The sequence below is a fragment of the Microtus pennsylvanicus genome, chromosome 19, assembly GCF_037038515.1.
Source record: "Microtus pennsylvanicus isolate mMicPen1 chromosome 19, mMicPen1.hap1, whole genome shotgun sequence".
Classification (NCBI taxonomy): domain Eukaryota; kingdom Metazoa; phylum Chordata; class Mammalia; order Rodentia; family Cricetidae; genus Microtus; species Microtus pennsylvanicus.
This window is the reverse complement of record NC_134597.1, coordinates 21,971,006-21,992,428: the sequence shown is the minus strand read 5'-3', so window position 1 is coordinate 21,992,428 and position 21,423 is coordinate 21,971,006.

The window sequence follows — 21,423 nt, the reverse complement described above, 5'->3', positions numbered from 1 at the left end:
AAAGCTGACAGACATTTTGGTCCTGCCCTAATTTAGACTGCTTGACTCCTTATGCAATCCCAGAACATGAAAGAGTGTCCTGGTGTTTTCAGGAGAAAGTCACGGAGAATATTTTCATCCCAGATGTTGAACAGTTTATTGGAATTCATTAAAAATAGGCAACTTATTAGGTGTGCTTTCTCTGGCTGACATAATTTGTCTCATAATGAATAAATAAATATGGTTGTCCTCCCCATTTTGTTGGCAGGGTTAGGTTTATAGAACTTTAACATTTTTATATAGTCTCAAATCTCAGAACCAGTCTTCTTTGTTTTGTACTGTGTTGCTATAATCAGGATGAGTCCAGATAAACTGCGTGAGGGATTTGGAAGAAAATAAAATGTGTTTTTTTTCCCCCTTAAAACTGTTTGACTCTTTTTTTTTTGTGTTGACATGGGGTCTCACCATGTAGCCTTGGCTGGCCTGGAACTCACTCTGTAGACCAGGCTGGCTTTGAACTCACAGAGATCCACCTGCTTCTGCCTCCTGACCGTATCACCAGGCACAACAGCAAAGTAGCTTGATTCTTTCTCTCCTTTCTCATGTGTATATTGTGTATGTGCTCCCTCCCCCAGGGTCTTTTTTTATTATTTATTTGTTTATTTATTTTTGTTTTTATTTAGCTATATATTTTTCTCCACTCCTCTCCCTTCCTCCCCTCCCCTTCTGCCCTCTCCCATGATTCCCATGTTCCCAATTTACTCAGACGATCTTGTCTTTGTCTGCTTCCCATATAGATTACCCTCTCCCCCCCGGGTCTTGTATAGCCCAGGCTAGCCTCCAGTTCTCTGTGTAGAAGAAGCTGGCTTTGAACTCCCAATCCTCTTACTCCCACTTCTTTTACATCATTTTTTTTTAAAAATTATTTTGTCTGTATGAATGTTTGCCTGCAAGTGTCCTGCTTGCAATGCCCTCAGGAAGACAGAAGGGGGCATCAGCTCCCTTGGGACTGGAGCTGTCGGGTGGGTGCTGGGAATTGAACCCGGAGGAGCTAGTGCTCTTAATGCCCCCTCCCCAGCCATTGCTCTAGCCCCCCTTCTTCAACACCTCCAAATCCAATTCCTCTTCTTCCTCCTTCCCCCCTCGCCCCCTCCCCACTTACATTTTTAGTTTTTTGAGACAGCGTCTCAATATATATATATAGCCCAGCAGCTCAGGCTGTACTGGAACTTGCTGTGTAGCTAAACCTCACACTTGCAGTGATCCCCCTGCCTCTGCCTCCCCAGTGGTGAGATTACAGGTCTGTATCTTCATGTTGGATCCATAGTCTACTTCTTTCCCTGTCTTCCTGCTTTCTGCAGTGGGAGGAAGGGTAACTCCTACAAGTTTTGCTATACGTGTGTGTTTGATTTTTCTAGGGCAGTGGTTTTCAACCTTCCTAACGCTGCGACCCAAGTCCTCATGTTGAGGTAACCCCCAGCCATAAACTTGTTTTCATTGTTACTTCACAGCTGTAATTTTGCTACCGTTAAGAATCATAATGTAAATAGCTGATATGCAGGATCTCTAATATGCGACCCCTATGAAAGGGTCGTTCAACTCCCAAAGGGGTCGCGAACTACATGTTGAGAACCTCTGCTTTAGGGGATTCTCTGGACCATTGTGAGGACTTGGTGGTAGCGGTTACTGAACCTGAGTAAAAGACCCGAGTAATTTGTTAAATCCGCAGATTTCTAAGCAATGTGACTACGAATCTAGAGGACCGCTTGATTATGGTAGGAAGCCATCGGGGAGTGTGAGTTTTCTAAACCTGTTTTATGTCATTAGAGCTGCATGATGGTCTTTTGTTTCCAGGGTGGCTTTGAACAGCAGACAGCCCAGGTCTCCCGCAGCAAAAGACTCACCCAAACAAGCGACTAAACCCGCCGTTGGCTGCGCGCTGCTGCGGGTCACTCCCATTTGCTGCAGCTGCCGGTGTTTTCAGCTCCCCAGCCCGGTTGGGTCTCTGAAGAGGCAAATTGCATATCTCGCTGCGCACGGCCTACCTTTGTGCAGCCATTCGCTCCTCTGTAAAATGTTCTGCGGGCACAAAAGCCGCGGCTGAGAGGGACAGCTCCGGGCGTTGAGTCCGGGGAGCCTGCGCCTTCTCCAGCGGGACCACGCGGCTGACCCTGCCTAAGAAACTAATGGAGCGTTCCTAAGAGCCCCAAAGTCCAGAGTGGCTCGTCGCAACGTGCTCCCCACCCTCCAAGCCCCCAGGTGAGACTAAAACCCACAAACCCAGAGGCTCCAGACAGCCTTGGCCGCCTGCGGATAATCCCGGAATTCCACCTGCATTTTGAGTCTGTTTTGTTTTGTGGAAAGAAATGTTGTCAGACCTTATTTTTTTCTTTTTCTTTTTCTTTGTTTTCTTGCACTTTCTTTTCTGGGGGTGACGTCGAACATTTCCTCTGGGATCGAGTGCAAAAAAGCCAGATTTTTTTTTCCCTTTAATCTGTGTGAACGACTTTGTTTTAACGTAGAATATGAGATCTCAGAACCGCCTTTTACCAACCAACTGCCGCGGATGAATCGTGGTTGAAAAAGCCCGTGGCGCGCAAGCGATGCTGCAATTTGTGGGTGTCTGTTTCCTCCTTTATATTCAAATATATTTCCCTGGAAGAATTTTTAGTTGGAGATTTCGCCTTGAGATGTTCAGATAAACCAGACAGGGAGCCAAAACGAGTTATTTCACTTCATAACCAACCTTTATTTTTCAGTTTTCTTCCCTCCAACCGCCCCCTCCCCGCCGTTCTTGTCCCGAAGCGATCTTTAAAAAAAGAACGAGCATACTCTGATACAGTTTGAAAAGTGCATTTTGTACTTGGTTCTTTCTTTGATCGAGTTAATCTGAGCCTTTCTGTGGTTCTAAATGAGGCCTACGGGCTGACAATGTAGCTGTTTAAAAGGGATTTTAGGGGATAATAGCCAATGCAAATAGTGCCCTGAGAATGGCAAGCTGCTTTCCTACTTTTAGTCACATAATAACGGCAAAGAAAGCTTTTTAAAATGAATTGAAATTTTGTGGCATGCCATCTGGGATTATTTGGGGGAAACAGTTTTGAATACTGAAGTTGACCAAAAGAATGGAGGTAGGGCCTGCCCCTAAGCTGACATGTTTCAGATGGCAACCTTATGCTAAGGGGTACAAAGTTGGCTAGCGCCCCCCTCCCCCCCCCTTATTTTCTTTCTCTCGGATTATCTGCAAAAATTCTCTTTGATTGCTGGTATTTGGGCCTGAAAAACTTTCCTATTGTTGAAGAATTCAATTCAACCCCTGCAGCTGCTGATCCCCTTATTGTCCCCCCTCGTTATGTGTACGAGTCTCAGATGAATGTAGCCAAGCCTTTTAGTGCCTTAATAGGTGTCTACATAAAGGTCAGTTCTTCTGCAGTACTTGTTCTAACAAAAGTTTATACACAAACGAGAGCCACAGCTAAAACATTCACATTAATCAATCTCCCCCTGTCGCAGATCACAAAAACTGCCTGGAGCCATAGCCAAGGCACAAAAATAAAAAAAAAAAATATATACATATATATGTATATGTGTATATATATCATATACATACATATATATGCATGTATGTGTATGTGAAGCTATGAAACAGAAACTGGTTCAAGCAGTTTCACCAAGGGCGTTGTTTGCCGGGTTTCCAGCTGAAGTCGTCTGCTCTGATGCTAGGATGTGTTTTCGGTTGAACTCAGGACTCAGGTGAAGGTGGAAGATAGAGCGGGACTCGGGGCGGAATTTGCGGGGTTTACACTTTTGCCTGACGATTAGCCTGGTTTGGGAGTTGTGTGTGGATGGCTGTTATCAGCTGCTGATCATCTCGGCAAGAAAGGCTGCATCAGCAGTACTAGAAATGAGGCGAATACAAAGAATTGTTTCCCTATAGGTGTAAGTTCTCCTGCTAGATAAAAGAGGACTCCAGCCCTCCAGCCCTCCATTTTCATCGCGGAACGGAGGAAATAAAGTTTCTTTTAGAAATAAAGAGTTGACAGTTGTAAATTCGAGCGAGGGTGCCGATGCATGAACTGAAACTCCAGGCGGAAGCAAGCCCAGACTTCTAAGGGACCTTAGTACTGAGAGGGGATGGCCCAACACAAACCATGTCATGTGGGAATCCCGAAACTCTGGCCACGTGAGGGTGTGAGTGAGGGGACCCACCCGCAAAGCCTGCAGGGAGCAACTCTAGAGAGCTTGCCTCAGACAGCAGCTAACTCAGACACTGCGTCTTCCAGTCTGTCACAGGACGGTATCTAGTACCTGTTCTTGGCCCTACCCCCAGCCAGTCCTTCAGGGATAAAATCAGACCTAGTCCGTGGTGTCTATGGTTATCCTCCTGTGCTGTGTGGGTTCGATTGCTCATATATCAGCTTAGGCTGGAGAGGTAAGGATTCAAGTTCTAAGACCTTGGAGACTTAAGACCAAAGAGCTCTTGATTTGGCCTCTGTGTGTGGTTCTAGTCCGTCCCCCCTTTCCTCTCTCTGCTCACACATAAGAGTGGCTCTCCTAGAATGGCTTCTTGACTTTTGGGTGGGGCACTGCTTCTCAGACTTAAACGACCTAATGGCGACCTGGAGATCTTGTTGCCAAGTACATTTTGAGTCATTCGGTCTGGAATGAGGCCTGGGAACCCCACATATCTAACAACTGCCCTTTTCAGGCTCCTGCTGTTAGGAGTTCTAGGTTCTAGCTTACTTGGAGACCAGGTACCGCTTTGTAAAGGGACGGGGTAAGAATGCCCACTGTTGAAGCAAGGGAAGGTGTAGTCTCTGAATTCCAAAAGCTTTCCAGCAGATTAGAAAGGGCTTGGGGCAGCCCTAGTTTATCTTATTATTGTCTTCCACTTGCTTTGATTCTTCAATTTCAAGCAAGAGAGATTCAAAGTAAATGATATTTGGTCCGAATTGTTGATTTTTTTTCTCTTTTATTCACTCATTTTGAATGTATATGTAAGTATTTTGTATATGTGTGTGTACATCTGTGTGTGTGTGTGTGTGAATGTATTGTACACTGTGTGTGTTCAATGGAGGCTATAGGTTGACATCAGATGTCTTCCTCAATGGCTTTTTACCATATTGCTTTGAGACATACTCTATTACTGAGCCATTTCGTCTAGATTGGCTGGCCAATGAGCTCTGGGGAGTCCCCTGTCTTTACATCCCTGTGTTGGGATTACAGGTACATACATACCTGTAATACACACACACACACATACATACACGCATACACATATACACACATGTATACATATATGTATACATGTATATACACATATATCCATACCCATATGTATACACACACATTACATGAGTGTTGGGAATAGAACTCAGGTTCTGGTGCTTGCACACTCAGCACTTGACTGATTGAGTCATCTTCCCAACAACCCCTTTTCACTCATTGAAAAAGTTACACACAAACAAACACTGGCACCAACCCCTTTACTGTTTGTGTGAGGTTGTTTGTTGTAAACGTGAGACAGGAAAAAGTCTGGTTCTAGTTGGGACGGCCAACTGTCCTGGTGTGTCTCCGACTGAGGGATGTTCAGGATGAAGGACTTTCAGTGCTGAAGTCTGGGAAAGTTCCAGAAACCCCAGATAAGTCAATCACCCTCATTCTAGCGCAGCAAATTTTATTGTGGGCCTTTTGATTCTTCAAGATATTCAAGACAGGGTTTCTTTGTGCATTCTTGACTGTCCTGGGATTCGCTCTGTAGATCAGACTGGCTTCAAACTGTAGGATCCTTTTTTTTGTTTTTGTTTTGTTTTTTGTTTTTCTAGACAGGGTTTCACTGTTTAGCTCTGGCTGTCCTGCAACACACTTTTTAGATCAGGCTGACCTTGAACCCACAGAGATCCACCTGCCTCTGCCTCCTGAGCTCAGGGATTGAATGACTGGGAGGATGACTAAAATTAAAAAGTAATGACAATGATAAATGCTGGCTATGTTGTAGAGAAAAGAGCAGCACCACGCAGGTTGTCGGAGAAGGGAATACAAGGGATCCTCGCGGGAGACAATGTTGAACACTAGTATACCAGGGCTCACTAGCCATGCATTGATTTAGGGTGGGTACATTCAGTGAGTGATCAGCCTGCATGGTAGGGTGGAGTGATGGGCTAAAGCCACATTCTGAGGACACAGAGAAAGAGGTTCAGCAAGTGGAAAGATCTGAAAAGTAGAAAACACAAGCAGTAGGGAAACGTACACCGGTGATTTTCATTAGAAAATCTGCTTCTAGGATCCAGCTGACACACACTCACTGTGCCATCCTCCTCTGCCTACATCCTTTAGAAACGCGAAAACGGATGCCGTGGGAGCGGCTCTGAGATCTAATCGGATGCTGAGTGCTTCCTTAAGCAGTGTCGTGTAAGCGCTGTTATAGGTTTTCAGGGCATCACACTCTCCCACAAGGACTGTTCCATGTGTTGCTTCCTAATGGTGCCCTTACCCAGTGTTGGCTGAACAGAGCATGCCCTTCCCAGGTCTCCAGATAGTCAGGGTTGGCGGCACCTGGAGGAATGGGAATAGATCAGCTACTGACTACATTGCTAGCAGAACATTAGTACTTGTTGGCTTAGATTATGAATTACGCTGTGTCTCTGGTTCATACATCCTGAAGCGCTCACCCAAGGGGCTCATGCTGTCAGTCAGGTGAAAACGACACCCTGGTGGAGCCCCACATCTAGGGCCATCTGAACCCCAGCAGCTGACCCCGGCAGTGTCCACTGTGTGCGGCTCCTCTTCTAAATGTTCTCATGCGTACTAACTCAAGGTCTGTCATGCGTACTAACTCAAGGTCCCCCTCCAATCAACAGGTGTTGGTCCTCTCTTTGTTTCAGTGATGAGGAAAGGAAGGCAAGGAGGAGGTGGGATGACCAAAGTTATAAAGCCTAGCAGAATTCCCTGCTGCTGGCTTTGCTGCTCTTGTATGAGAAAGCAAGGCGAGGTTTAAAGTTTCATATAGTCACCCCTTTGAATGCTAAGCAGTTTTAATTCTGAGAGGACCCCACATTTTTGGACTTTGTTTCGATTCTATTTTCTGAACCAGTTTATCCGTGACGCGCAATGCCACAAAGCCTGTGGGCCTATGTTCAATACTCTAGTGTGGAAAATGGTGAAGCCACGGTAGGATACGTTAATCGTAGGAGCTCACTGAAGGCAAAACAAGATTGAGACGGAGTAATGCTATCCCAAATATCATTTGCATCTTAACTGTTCTGATGAGGCTTGTATAATTTATTGGTAATACGGAGTAATTTTTGAATGGCATCATTTTCATTTGTTTGGGGTTTTGATCCAGTGTCGTGGGTCATTTGGTTGTATTAACTGTTGTTAAGGGGAGACTGGCTGCAGGGATCCAGCACATTTTAGAGGAGCCATCCGGGGTTTATCTGCTCTTTGACTTCACTACAGATAGTCTGACCTGTGACCGCCAGGACATTCAAAAATCATTTTATGACATGTTCATGGTCTCAGAGGGGTTTGAGTGGCCTTCAGTTCAATTTCAGGCTGCTATTTCTTGGTGTGACATGCATTTGTTTGAAAATAACAGGCAGCCTCATTATCTCACAACTGGCTCCAAGCGAGTTTATTGTTACTGCTGGGATTATTATTATTACTAGTATTATCATTAAGGCTCTCGATTTGTTTCATCTTCCTTCTCTATTTTCTGCAATAACTGCCCTGTGCTGAGGGTGAGAGAGAGGATTTTCCTCATTTAACTCAGACTAGACTGCTGGCTAGCTCTGTGGGGGAGCCAACGGTTGGTTATTAACTTTTAGAAAAATTGCTGCCTGAAGAAAAAGGGAGCACCCCAAGAGCTAGAAATCAGCCAGTCAAAGCAGATGGTGAAGACACCCCCACAATTTTGTCATTTTGCAAATGATGACCATCATTTTTTCTTGGTGATCTAAGCCGTAGGATGTCCAGCAGCCGTCAGAATTAGCTGGGGAAACCCCCATGGCCATCATCAATATGTCTTCCCTTTGCCTGGGAACACGGTGCAGCGAGAGAGGCATTTGTGGTGTGGTTTGCCCTGTTCTGACATGAACGCATCCATTAAGTGTGTGACTCACCAGGGGAAGCCTAAGCATGATCAGAGGAAGAATCATGGCCAGCATCTAGCCACACCGTTGAGAAAAACTATCTGTGTGTGTCTGGGAGTAACTGAGATGCCATGCCCAACTTTATTGGATATTTGTTTTTCTGAGGCATCGGGAAGTTGGCAGAAGGAATATCCAATGCCACACTGGAAGTGTGTGCCGAACACAGGACATTTTCAATATTTATTATTTCAAGCTCTGTATCATGTCAACTTATTCCACATTCATTATCATCTTTTAAATATTCACTGGTGAAACTGTAATTCTTTTGGAAGAGGCCTTTGGCAGAACAATAGCTGGAGCTTTGCAGGGCTTACTCCCCATCAGGGACCCCAGTGAGGGCTATGTAGATGGCTTCATTGTAATCTATGAAGTGAGTACAGTTGTCCCTAAGCTCTCCACAGTGGTGACAAATGAGACCCTACAAGGTTGTATAAAATAATCACTACCACCATCACTACACACACACACACACACACACACACACACACCACACGTCTACAATATGTACACATACATACACACATATATGCATATGTATTTAAAAAATTGAGAACCAGTAGTCTTTTTTGTTTGTTTTTGGTTTTTGTTTTCCTGAAGCAGGGTTTCTCTGTGTAGCTTTTGAGCCTGTCCCAGTACTCACCCTGTAGACCAGGCTGGCCTTGAACTCCCAGAGATCCGCCTGCCTCTGCCTCCCCTGGCTGGGATTAAAGGCGTGCGCCACCACTGTCCGGCTGAAAATGGTAGTCTTGCTGATGCCAGTATGTGTACTTGCTGTCGGGTTATTACTTTGGAAGCTATAATAAGGTTGGGAGAAGCTAATTCATCTAAAGCAACATCAATGCACTGCTGATTTTATCAATTAAAGTGGACAAAAGAGGGGAAAGACAGCGGGAAGGTCCGGGTGAAGAAACCTGTGCTATAAGGTGGAAGTCTAGCATGTCCTTTTCTTAGGAACTCCCCTGGCCCCCATCTCTGTCTCTGGAGCCATCAGATTTACAACACAGAGATCTCCCTATCACCAAGAATTCACAAGGAAACTAAGTCCACACTGAGGTAGACTTTATAGAATCATAGTGCTTACCTTTCTGAAGTGACGTTTAAAGGGCCGGGGATGTTGCTCAGTGGTAAGGAGCATGCCTACATGCACAAGACCCTGGGCTCAGTCTCCAGCATTGCAAGAGAATAAAAATATATATTCAGTTATCTTTAGTATATTTAAAAAAGCATACAGCCTCCCCATTTTTCCAAATCCGTAAAACTTGCTCCAAAAAAACCCCCAGATTTATTATCAACTTCTATTCCCTTCTTCTCCGTCCTCCAGAAACTACCACGCTATGTCCTGCCTCTATTGGGTTTGCTTGTTCTGGTCACTTTAGCTAAATGGAATAACACAGTTTATGGGGTTTTGAGTATAGCTTCTTTCACTTAGTGTACACTCAAGTTTCACCCATGTGATATAATGACTTGGTCGTCTCTTTTTAAAAAAAGTTGACTCACATTCTGTTGTATGATTCTACCGCACTCCCTGTCCCTTTTCGTCAATCGTTATTTCCATTTTGAGGGTGTTGTGAATGATACTATTTCTTTGTAAATGCTTTGTGATAGGACGGGTTTTGCTTGTGATTGCCCACGGTTTTGGCTGTGGCCGTCCTTGATGATGTGAAGTGGCCTGTCACAGGCTTTGATGTGCATTTTTAATGACAAGTGGTCTTACACCCTTCCAGGTGCTGGTTGGTCATTTGCACACCATCTTTAGAGAAATATCTATTTATCTTTCCCACCCGCCCCCGTTTTAAACGCGGATGAGTTGTAGGATTTTATTTTAACCTATGCCGGATACTGGGGCTCTTATCAGATGTATGACATGCAAACGTTCCTCTCGTTCTGCGCGCCGTCCTTCCACTCTCTACGGTATCCTTTAAAACGAAAATTTTAATGTTGATGATATCTAGCTTGTCTATTTTTTCTTTTTTCTTTTCTTTTTTTTTTTTTTTTGAGACAGAATTTCTCTGTAGCTTTGGAGCCTGTCCTGGAATCCTGGAATTAGTTCTTGTAGACCAGGCTGGTCTCAAACTCCCAGAGATCCACCCGCCTCTGCCTCCCAAGTGCTGGGATTAAAGGCGTGCGCCACCACCTTCCGGTTATTTTTTCTTTTGTAAACTGTGCTTTTTTATGTCCTCTCTATGAAAAAAACTGTCTAGCATAAGATTACAAAGATCTGTTTCTGAACATGTGCACGTGCAGATGTGGATACGTGAGTACTTGTGTGTGTGTGCGCGCGCACGTGCACGCGTGCGGATAGGCCAGAGATCAGCCTTGAGTGTCATTTCCCAGGTGCAGCCATTCTTGTTTTTTCAGACAGGGTCTCTGATTGACGGGAGGGGGTGGGGCTTGCTGGTGGCTAGGCTGATTAGCCAGCCCCAGGCATCCTCCTGTCTCAGTCTCTACCGACATTGGGATTACAATTGCATCAGCACTTTTAGCTTTTTTTTTTTTTGGTTTTTCAAGACAGGGTTTCTCTGTTCTGTAGCTTTGCAGCCTGTCCTGACTTGGCCCTTGTAGACCAGGCTGGTCTCGAACTCACAGAGATCTCCCTGCCTCTGCCTCCCGAGTGCTGGAATTAAAAGTGTCCGCCACAAACGCCCAACCTTAGCTTTTTTTATGTGGGTACTGGGATAAAATTTAGGGCCTTAAGATTGTGCAGGAAGCACTTCACTGAGCTGTCTGCCCAGCCCTATTTGGGAAGTAGTTTTTTAGTTTTTAAATTTAGGTCTATCACCCATTTTGAGTTAATGTTGGTATATACTATGAAGTAAATGGTTTTTGCTTGTTTGGTTATTTTTTTCAGAGCAAATCTGTGAAGAGTTAATCAGGTTGGAAGAACTCATTTTGGTTGATGTATATTAGACAATTTGTGGCAGATTACTTATAATTATATTCTATCTGGCTGTGAAAAATATTAGAGTTTTGACTCCAAATTTAAAATAGATTCTAACTGTGTTTTTTCCTGAATTTAGTGTTCCTAAAGTCAGTAATGATAAATATCTGTGATTGTTTAATTCATACCTGTTAAGCAGTCGTAATGCGGGTAGGGAATGGTTCTTTAATTAAGTAACTTTTGTTAACCTGCGGGAACATTTTCCTAAGTCACAGAAATAAAGTTGACATTTCAAAGGAAGCAAATGTTAAAGTAAAAGGAAGTGGAGGTTTTAAAACTGTCGTCATCTACATCACGCTTTAGGGCCAGATACTGGAGCCACTGGATGGATGTGTTGCAGCTCTATATATGTGTTCTATACGTGCTGTAGTGTGTTCTATACGTGCTGTAGTGTGTTCTATACGTGCTGTAGTGTGTTCTATACGTGCTGTAGTGTGTTCTATACGTGCTGTAGTGTGTTCTATACGTGCTGTAGTGTGTTCTATACGTGCTGTAGTGTGTTCTATGCGTGCTGTAGTGTGTTCTATACGTGCTGTAGTGTGTTCTATGCGTGCTGTAGTGTGTTCTATACGTGCTGTAGTGTGTTCTATACGTGCTGTAGTGTGTTCTATACGTGCTGTAGTGTGTTCTATACGTGCTGTAGTGTGTTCTATACGTGCTGTAGTGTGTTCTATACGTGCTGTAGTGTGTTCTATACGTGCTGTAGTGTGTTCTATGCGTGCTGTAGTGTGTTCTATGCGTGCTGTAGTGTGTTCTATGCGTGCTATAGTGTGTTCTATGCGTGCTGTAGTGTGTTCTATACGTGCTATAGTGCCTGTGCATCTGCGAGACATTGAGGGAAAGAAAAGAAAAGAGATTGGAAGGCAAGGATGATGTCCAGTGAAGAAAAGAGGGAGACAGACGTTGAGGAGGGTCCTGGGCATGTGGCTTACGAGGCCTGTTGGTTCATATGACCTGGAAGTTTAGGAGTGTGAGCAAAAGGGAATGGGGAAGACGTTCTGATAAATGACACTGGATTATGAACCTTTAAAGAGACAAGATAAACATACCTGATGAGAGTAAAATTTGTCATATTCATCAAACCCACAATAGGAATTATATACCGCAATGAAGAGCAAATAAAACTCAAGATGTGATAAACATATGGAGGCATTCACTCATCAAAGCAGGACTAAAGATATCCTGCCCTGGTCCTATTGCTCTCGTAGGATGACCTCAGTGTGTGAGCCACATTGACCTCTACGCCATCTCTTCCTGGGAGAGCCTCTGTTCTGCATCACAGCCAGGCTGCTGGGCAGAGAAGAAGGAAGTTTGTTAGTGTGTTTTCGGGGATCGTTGCTACTTCACATGGCTCTGCTTGTTTACTGTATTTCACGCAGCTCTGGTGCACCAGGTACTTATTAGGGTCATATGTAAATATCTGTTTACTCTCAAGAAACTTACAGCAGCAATAATACAGGTTAGTAGGCAAAGTAGTCCAGGCTCCAAGCCAGCATTAAACACGCAGAATATACACTCCCTAGGATCCAGTTGTTGGATTGTCATAGTCTAGAGGCTCCCAGGCTCCGCAGCTTGATAAAGGGGGTTGAAATGGCTAAACAAAAATGTTGATAAATACCCAACAATAGGAGACTCTACTAGTGTTTGACAAGCTTTTAATGTAAGAACATTGCATTCTTCTGGATAAAGTCCTTCAATAATATTAATTTTCAAGAACATTAAATTCTGTCTGGTGTGCTGAAGCTGGTAATTATAACGCATAAAAATAGCTGAATAACCAGGTTAGTGCCAATTATCCCGTCACTCACGACTAATCAATTATTTTTGTGCAGCACAATATCAATGATGTCTGCCCGCGGAGTAATAACGTACAGCGCATAAATGAAAAATAATTTTCCAAAAGCAGGGCTAGGCATGTCTGAAAGCCTTGACAGATCAGCTAGAGAGCCTGGCCGAGCCTCTCGGAGGACAGCTACCGTGAACGGTTTGAGGAGAGATTCTGATTCCAGGGCGTTCTCGGGGTCAGCATCCCAGGGGTGTTGGATACATAGCCTTCTGGTTAAGGCGGCACATGGCAAACGGGCAGGCCCAGGGCCAGACACTGATGAACGGGCTGCGTGGTGAGCAGAGCATATGGAGTGGCTTGCTGGTAATGGCTGTATCAGGAAGAGAATTTCCCTGGAAGCTCCCAGCAGACAGGGAAGGTAGGTGCGTCTTCCCTGAAGTTGATCCTGCAGCGCTTCCACTTCAGCTGTATTCGGATAAGATCACCAGACAGACCCACGGTGTTTGCAAGACCTTGGTAGTATTCCCATCCTAAGTAATGGTAAGAAAGGAAGCTCAGAGAAGTAGATAAAATTCAGAACAGCAAGATGGACCATTTATAGGGTTGTTGTTGGGATTAAATTAGATGTTTATTTCCTGTATGCCAGACACTGATTTAACACACATTAAATTGTTATTAATTTTACACATTTTGCCTAATTGCTTCATTCAAGCTCTAGGATTCTGTTTCTTTTCTATGAAAATCTATGTAGACGTAGAAGATGTACTATAAGGGGCTAGGGAGGTGGCTCAGCGGTTAAACCTCTTGCTGCCAATCCCTCACTCAGCTGACTTCAATCCACATGGTGGAAGGACAGAAAGGGCTTCTGCAAGTTGTCCTCTAAATTTTTTTTATTATGACCCAATAGTGCTCACGATAAAAAAATGAACGCAATAAAAATTTCAAATACAATATTTAAATAGAAAGATGTAGTGTAAAGATAGCTTTCTTTCTAAGTGCTCTGTTCTCCATTTTTGGCTTATGCATTATTGACACTAAAGTCTCTCAAACTGAGACATACTGAAAAAAACAAACATCGGGGCCAGAGGCAGTCCAGATGTTAGATAGAGTATTATACAAAGCACAGTGTTGAATTCAGTGAAGAGCACTCAAGGAAGAGCGTTGAACGATCTGTGGGAGCCGAGGAAATAGTTCAGCCTATAGAGTGCTTGTAGAGTAAGTGTGAGGACCTGAATTCAATCTGTAGCACCTATGCAAAATGCTGAATTTGGTGGAACATTTGGTGGAATACTCCTAGTTCAGGCAGAGAGGACCTGGGTTTGCTTTCCAATGGTAGCTCACAACCATCTGTAATCCTAGTCCCAGGGGATAGATAGGGTGCCCTCCTCTGACTTCCACAGGCACCAAGCACACATGAGGTGCATGTCATACATCCAGGCAAGCTCTCATACCAATAAATTAAAAGAAAATAGATCTAACAGCAGCGAAAACAAAGTGCAAGGTTGTTCTAAGGAACAACGCCCAAGGTTGACCTCTGGTCTCTGAAGACATGCATGAGTACCTATATGTGTACATCCCTCCCCACAAACATATACCTCCCAGGGAGGGTGGGGGAGAATATGATCCGTGAATCTTTCCTCAAGAAGCCTGTCATACAGTGAGGAAATTGGGACAGAAAATACATTTGGACACCATGCAAGTAGAGAAGGCGCCAACAAGGTAAGAAATAGGGTAAGGTGGGACCACTAAGTATTAGGCAAACCGGATCATGTATGGTCATGGAACATGTACGGGAGGAGACACTCCATAAGCAATGTGGAAGAAGGGAGGGCGTGGTAGGAAAGAATGGGAGAGGTGGGATTTAGCAGAATACCATCAGTGAGGATGGAAAGGAGGGCTCAAGCCCACCGTGTGTGTGTGTACATGTGTGTGTATGAGTGTTGGGGTATACTGTGAATAAGACAGAGCAGCTGCTCTCTTCACAAAACTAAAACTGGGGTAAGAAATAGACAAGACCTATAGGTGCGAACACCAGCTAGGAGCTACAGCTACCTGCAATACTGGGAGTGGGAGACAGTGATGGTCTGAACTAGGTGCATCATAGTCCATAACAGATAAGCCCAGAATTCTCAGTCCTCCAAGTTCTCGTTCACAAACCCAGGCTCCTTCGTGATGGAGAATGAGGCTGAGGAAGGTCATGATATTTATTTATTTATTATGTGTGCAGTATGCTCAGTATTCTGTCTGCATGTATGCCTGCAGGCCAGAAGAGGGCACCAGATCTCATTACAGATGGTTGTGAGCCACCATGTGGTTGCTGGGAATTGAACTCAGGACCTTTGGAAGAGCAGGCAGTGCTCTTAACCTCTGTGCCATCTCTCCAGGTCACGAGTTTTGTAATGCTAAGCAGCATGAGCAGCACCTGTTGACATTCCACAGGGGAAGGGCTGTTGTCTGCCTCCATCCCAGCAACTAGGGACCTGAAAATATAGTTCCTGTCTGGACAGCCGTGACAGTGCCTGTCTGTAATTCCATATTAGAGGAGAGGAACACAAATCTTTGGTGGCCAGAGACCAGGCTCTGCTGTAATTGGGCAGGCGAGAGTGGAATGAAATAAATTATCACCCAGGGTCCATGTTATGATTCATTAGATATACTGGCCGAGGGACAAATAACAGCTGGGACTGACTCTTGGGTCACCTGTCTTTTAATTTACATAGATAAGGAAGAGAGTTGGAGCCAGGTGTGGAGGAGATGGGGGAAGAACAGAAGTTTTTGGAGTCAGGGTTTCAGACGGCCCAGGCTAGTTTCAAGTTTGTCTGTAGGCATGGTTGGATTCGAACTCCTGATTGTTTGGTCTCTATCCCTCTAGGCGCTGGGATTACAGGTGTATACCACCACAACTGTCTGAGAACAGAAATTTGGATTGGAGTGTATGGATTTTCAGGCATAGCCAAGTGAGAACGGCTAACAGTTGTCTGGGTTATGAAGATCTAAAGCAGGGGGAGGACTGAACTACAGACAGGGACTGGAAGTCATCAGCAATAGATAATGAGGGAGTCATGGGAGGGAGGGACCGCCTATCGTCTACGTCCATGTAGGGGATCAGAGACCTGCCTCTTGCTGCACACATTGATGGGGGGGTGGGTTTGGAGTAGAGTTAGGAACCAGCCACAACACCAGTGAAGAATCTGGGTGGGCCACACTCCATTTGGTAGAAGAAAAGAGAGGTGGGAGACGATCATCTAGTCTCTGGAACGTTTAAGCTATGGGTACTGAGAGGGTTAGACAATCACTGTGATGCAGAAGGGACGGAAGAAGCCATTCTTAGGCTGAGTCTTTGAAACATTAAGAGACTGGGAGAAATGACAGAGGGTTTCAGTTCGTGAGTCTCAGTGTGTAGGAGATTAAGAATGACTTAGGTACTGAATGCTAGATCTGTGGAGTCTGTAGCTCACCGGCTAAGTGACACAAGAAAAATAGAAGTCTAGGATTACAAAGAAAAAGCATTTAATGACCTGAGTCAAGATTGGGGGTTGAAGGTGAGACCGGAGGAACCAGTGGTAAGCAGTGTGAACGGCAGGAAGCGTTCACCGGAGGAGATGGCTCACACTAGTGCAAGCTTCCATATTACTTATTTGCATTTCAATATTTTGTCTGTAAAGTGGTAGTTCTTATTTGTGTACCACACACCTAGATTGATAACTGCACCTACAGAGGAATTTGGTGTGGTTTAGAAACCAAAATGAGCCAGGTGGTGGTTTAATCCCAGCATTTGGGAGGCAGAGGCCTGTCTGGTTTATGGAGTGAGTTCCAGCACAACCAGGGTTACACAGAGAAACCCTGTCTCAAAAAACAAAAACAACAACAAGAAAAAACCCTCAAACAAAACAAAAACCAAACCAACCAACCAAACAAACAAAAACCCAAATCAAAACAATATTTAAAAACCTAATTTTTATAACAATTAAAGGTTAACGTAAGAAATCATTACTGTGAATTGTGATGGATTAAGAGTGAAGAACACGCCTTGTCTTAGATGTTTGTGATGGATTGAGAACGCGCCTTGTCTTAGATGTTTGTGATGGATTGATAACAAAGACCATGCCGTGTCTTAGATGGTCAGGCTATTGCTTCATTCTGAAGCAGCTGTTCGCTGGCCTCAGAGGGAGCCGACTAGACCACAAGGATTCAGTACATTTTCGGCCAACAGATGTCAGTGTTGGGTTACTGTACACAGCAGCATTCGGGAGTTTGTGCTCATATACTTTAAACTTTGATTTATTGTATGGATTTTGTTGGATGTCTCTCCCCCTTAAAAAGTGCCCAGCCCACATAAGTACATCATAATGGAAGCCTTTTCACGTCCAGAGGAAGGCTTCTTACACTCTGGAAGTTTCGTCTCTTTGCCACAAATTGCAGGATAACACTTAGGCAAGACTGTCGAATACTAAATATCTAGTTAGGGCTTCCAACAGCCTGCATTGTGCCTTGTGCCGACCTAAGTGCAGCTGGTGTGTGCCGTGCTCCAGCCTCTCACCATGACCAGGAGTCACAGAGCCCTGGGCCCAGTTTTTTTTTTTTTATGGGGGATGGTGGGTGGGAGGGTGTTCTGAAAGTTCCGAGAAGATTAAGAATGGGTAAAGCAGTTAATTCCTTGTTGCTCTTCCCAGAGCCTGGTTCTGTGGCCATAAGAGCGTACTGTTCGAGGCGGTTATATGTCTCACCCGGCTGCTGGTTTGTAGACCATTACCCAACGCAGCAACTTGGGTTTTCAACTTTTGATTGAAAGAGCATAGACCCAGCAGACGGTATTCTCTTTGGTTCAGGTGGATTTCTTTCAGCTGCTGAGGGACTAAGACGCTGTCTGGCGAGAGAACAGAGGTGATGAGATGGTCGTGACAGGAGGGAAGGGTAAGGACAGGAAGCCATGCTTCTGAGATCCTGCATCTGCCCACCCAGCCTATGCTTTCTAAAAATTTAATAATTTAATCTTCTTGAGAGCTACATAGATGAGCACCGTGTCTGTACCACTCCTGCCGTTCCCTTTCCTTCCCCCACCTCCTCCTGCATCCCCCTCCCAAATTCATGCTGTTTTTAATTACTTTTTGTTGCATATATCTGCATATGGTCTATTATTTAATTATTTTGTTGCATATATATATATATATAACATACGAACACGTGTATGTATGTAACCTCCTGAATCCACTTAGATTTGATCGCGTGTGCACATGTCCAGGGCTGACCACTTGGAATTGAACAATTGTGGGAGCTCCTTCCTGGAGGAAACCGATTCTTGCTCTCTCATCAGGGATTGGCCACCGCTAGCTCTTCATCTAGGGGTGGAGCCATATGGAATTTCCCCTGTTCACACTGGTGTGTCAGCTGGTGTGGCCACTGTGCTGGTCTTGCTCAGGCAATCACAGTTCAGAGTTCATGGGTGCAGCGTCCCTGTCACATATAGCAAACACCATCTCACCACAGTTGTCCTGAAATTTTGGCTGATGGTATTCTTCCCGAGCGTCATTGTTTTCCTTGAGCCTCAGGTGCAGGCAGGGGTTCACTGTAGGTGTATCGGCTGGAACTGAGTAGGCCACAGTCGCTTACTCTCTGCACTTTCATAAGAGTGATTTAGACCTGCTTGTTATCCGGCTCCTTAGGTATGACCAATTATTATTCTGAGTAAAAGTTTCCAAGAGTACTACCGGAACTGGAGAAAAATAATCCTGATCTTCAGGACTCAGTTCAGGTACTTATAGTCTAGAAATAAGAATGGCTTCCTTAATCTCTGGAAGGATTCGCTTATGGTTACACTCATCTGTGGGGACTATGAAGCTACTTCATGTAGTAGCATAGGATTCAAGCTTATGGTTTCAAGAAGCCAACTCGACTAGCATACAAAGTAAATGCTGACAACAAGATGGTACATTCCGAGCTGTTTTGATGAGAGGAATTGGTTGTTTTGCATTATTATTACTGGTAATGGCTGAGCCTAAGATGGAAATCAAAAGCCTAGGAGGTAGATACCGAAGACCGATCTTAACCTTACAAGGGAGCTTATTTGGCACCAGTAATTTTGCTATGAGATTACTAAGGAAATTCATTAACTAGCAATTGTGGAAGATGTACCCGGATCTGGTTTATGATGCAAAAACATCAAAACTAGAGACCCAAAGTAGAGAAAGTTCAAGGTTGGATCCCAGCAGTTAAAGACCAGCTTGAGCGGCCGAGTAATCAGTATTGCCCCGGTTCCCTTTGAGTGATAACCATCAGCAGGTTGTAGCTCTTGGAAGTGGGTGTGGAGAATTCCTGCAGCAGGAAGGTTCATTTGGGAGAACTGACAACTTCTTTGCTCTTAGGTTTGTGGCTAGGTGTGCCTGCCGGTTGAAGGCTGTTGTTTGTAACTGCTAGAGGATTGCAGTCAATGAGTTCAACCCAAAGACTTTCTTTCTCGTTATTTTAAAATAACGAGACAGGCCAAGCTGACCACAAAGTTGCGGTGATGTTCCCTCCCTTGCCTCTCTAGTGTGGGATTACAGGTGTACACTGCCACTCTGGCTCAAACTACAAACCTTCTGTTGAGGCAAAATACGACCACTGTTTGTGTAGAAAGTGTGTGTGTGTGTGTGTGTGTGTGTGTGTGTAATTCCAGCCAGATGAAATACGAGCACATATGAACACTTCTAGTGTATGATCTTGAAATCGATGTTAAGGCATCTAGTATTGGCTGTGTAGGATTGGTGGCAGTCACAAGAGGAGTAGGGACATGGTTCAAACAGATCAGTGATGGGGCCTGCAGAATCTGATTGGTAAGGAGAGGCTAGAGGCATAGGCTCTGGTATAATAGAAGGTTATATGAATGGTACTGTAGCCAGTGGACATAAACCATGGTAGCTGGATAATTAGTGAGACATAGAAGATGTTTTTAGGGTCAGTTTAAAGACTGTAAGAACTGATTAGCTAATGGTATCTTCTCTACCATCTATATAATGGTATTATATATTGTCTAAAATAAAAACAGCATTGAATTATAAAGCAGATATAACAAAACCCAGTAAATTTTGTATGGAATAAAATGCCTAAATAATTTTTAAAATAGGACTTTTAAAATAGGAATTTTAAAATAAGGGGAGCCTAGGCAGTTTGGATGCTCACCTTACTAGACCTGGATGGAGGTGGGTGGTCCTTGGACTTCCCACAGGTCAGGGAACCCTGATTGCTCTTCGGGCTGATGAGGGAGGAGAACTTGATTGGGGGAGGGGGAGGGAAATGGGAGGCGGTGGCGGGGAGGAGGCAGAATCTTTAATAAATAAATAAATTAAAAAATAGGACTTTTTTTTTTTGGATTTTCGAGACAGGGTTTCTCCATAGCTTTTTGGTTCCTGTCCTGGAACTAGCTCTTGTAGACCAGGCTGGCCTCGAACTCACAGAGATCCGCCTGCCTCTGCCTCCCGAGTGCTGGGATTAAAGGTGTGTGCCACCACCACCCAGCGGAATAGGACATTTTTTATTTTTACTTTTTTTTTTACAACAATTAAATGTTCCAACTTAATTAAAAAAAACCCTTCCAACTCTTTGTTTTTTCTGTTATTCTATACCCAAACTATGTCTCCTAAGTTTTGAAGTAGTAAATTATTTATTTGGAGGAACTCTGAATCTAGTTCAACTGAAGAGATTATCTTATGTCATAAGAATGTAGGGAAAAAGTTCATAAAGAAAGGAATGGGGATGGCGAAATGTTTTCTCAAGGAATGTGGAGATTCCCAGGAGTCAGTCCTTGGTTGGCAACAAGAGGATCTATTTATGCCATCACAAGGATGGATGGACCCTCATCAACGTCTAGGCTGTGCACTGCAGTTTCTCCACGCAGGATATTGGATCCTGTCTGTATGCAGCCATAGCACGCCCTCTAGGGAGAAACAGCACGAGTAATGGTTAAGTGTATTTACTGAGTGTTTACATAAGGCCAGACTTTCTATGAGCATATTCGGTTGTTTAATTATCATATGACCCTCTTAAGTAAATATTTTTCACCCAGTTTCTCAACGAAGAACCTAGGTCATGGAAGACTTGGGCACACATCAATCATGAAGACCAGAGTTGGAATATGAGCCAAATAATCTGATTGGAGAGTCAGAACCTTTAACCATTGTTCTAGAGAAAGAGAAGTATGAAGGTATCAGAACTGGACATAGAGCAAAGACAACAACAGAATTTCAGTGCATGAAATCACATCTGATTTAGGAGCTGTTTCCTTCCTTCCTTCCTTCCTTCCTTCCTTTCCTTCTTTCTTTCTTTCTTTTTTAGACAGGGTTTCTCTGTGTAATAAGCCCTAGCTGTCCTGGAACTGCCTCTTGTAGACCTGGCTGGCCTCGAACTCACAAAGATCTTTCTTTTTTTCTTTCTTTTTTTTGAACTAACAAAGATCTGCCTGCCTCTGCCTCCCGAGTGCTGGGATTAAAGGCGTGCACCACCACCGCTTGGCTTAGAAGTTGCTTTCTTATACTAGTAAAAATTCCATTTAATATATACACATAATCCTAGCATTTGGGGGGCAGAGACAAGCA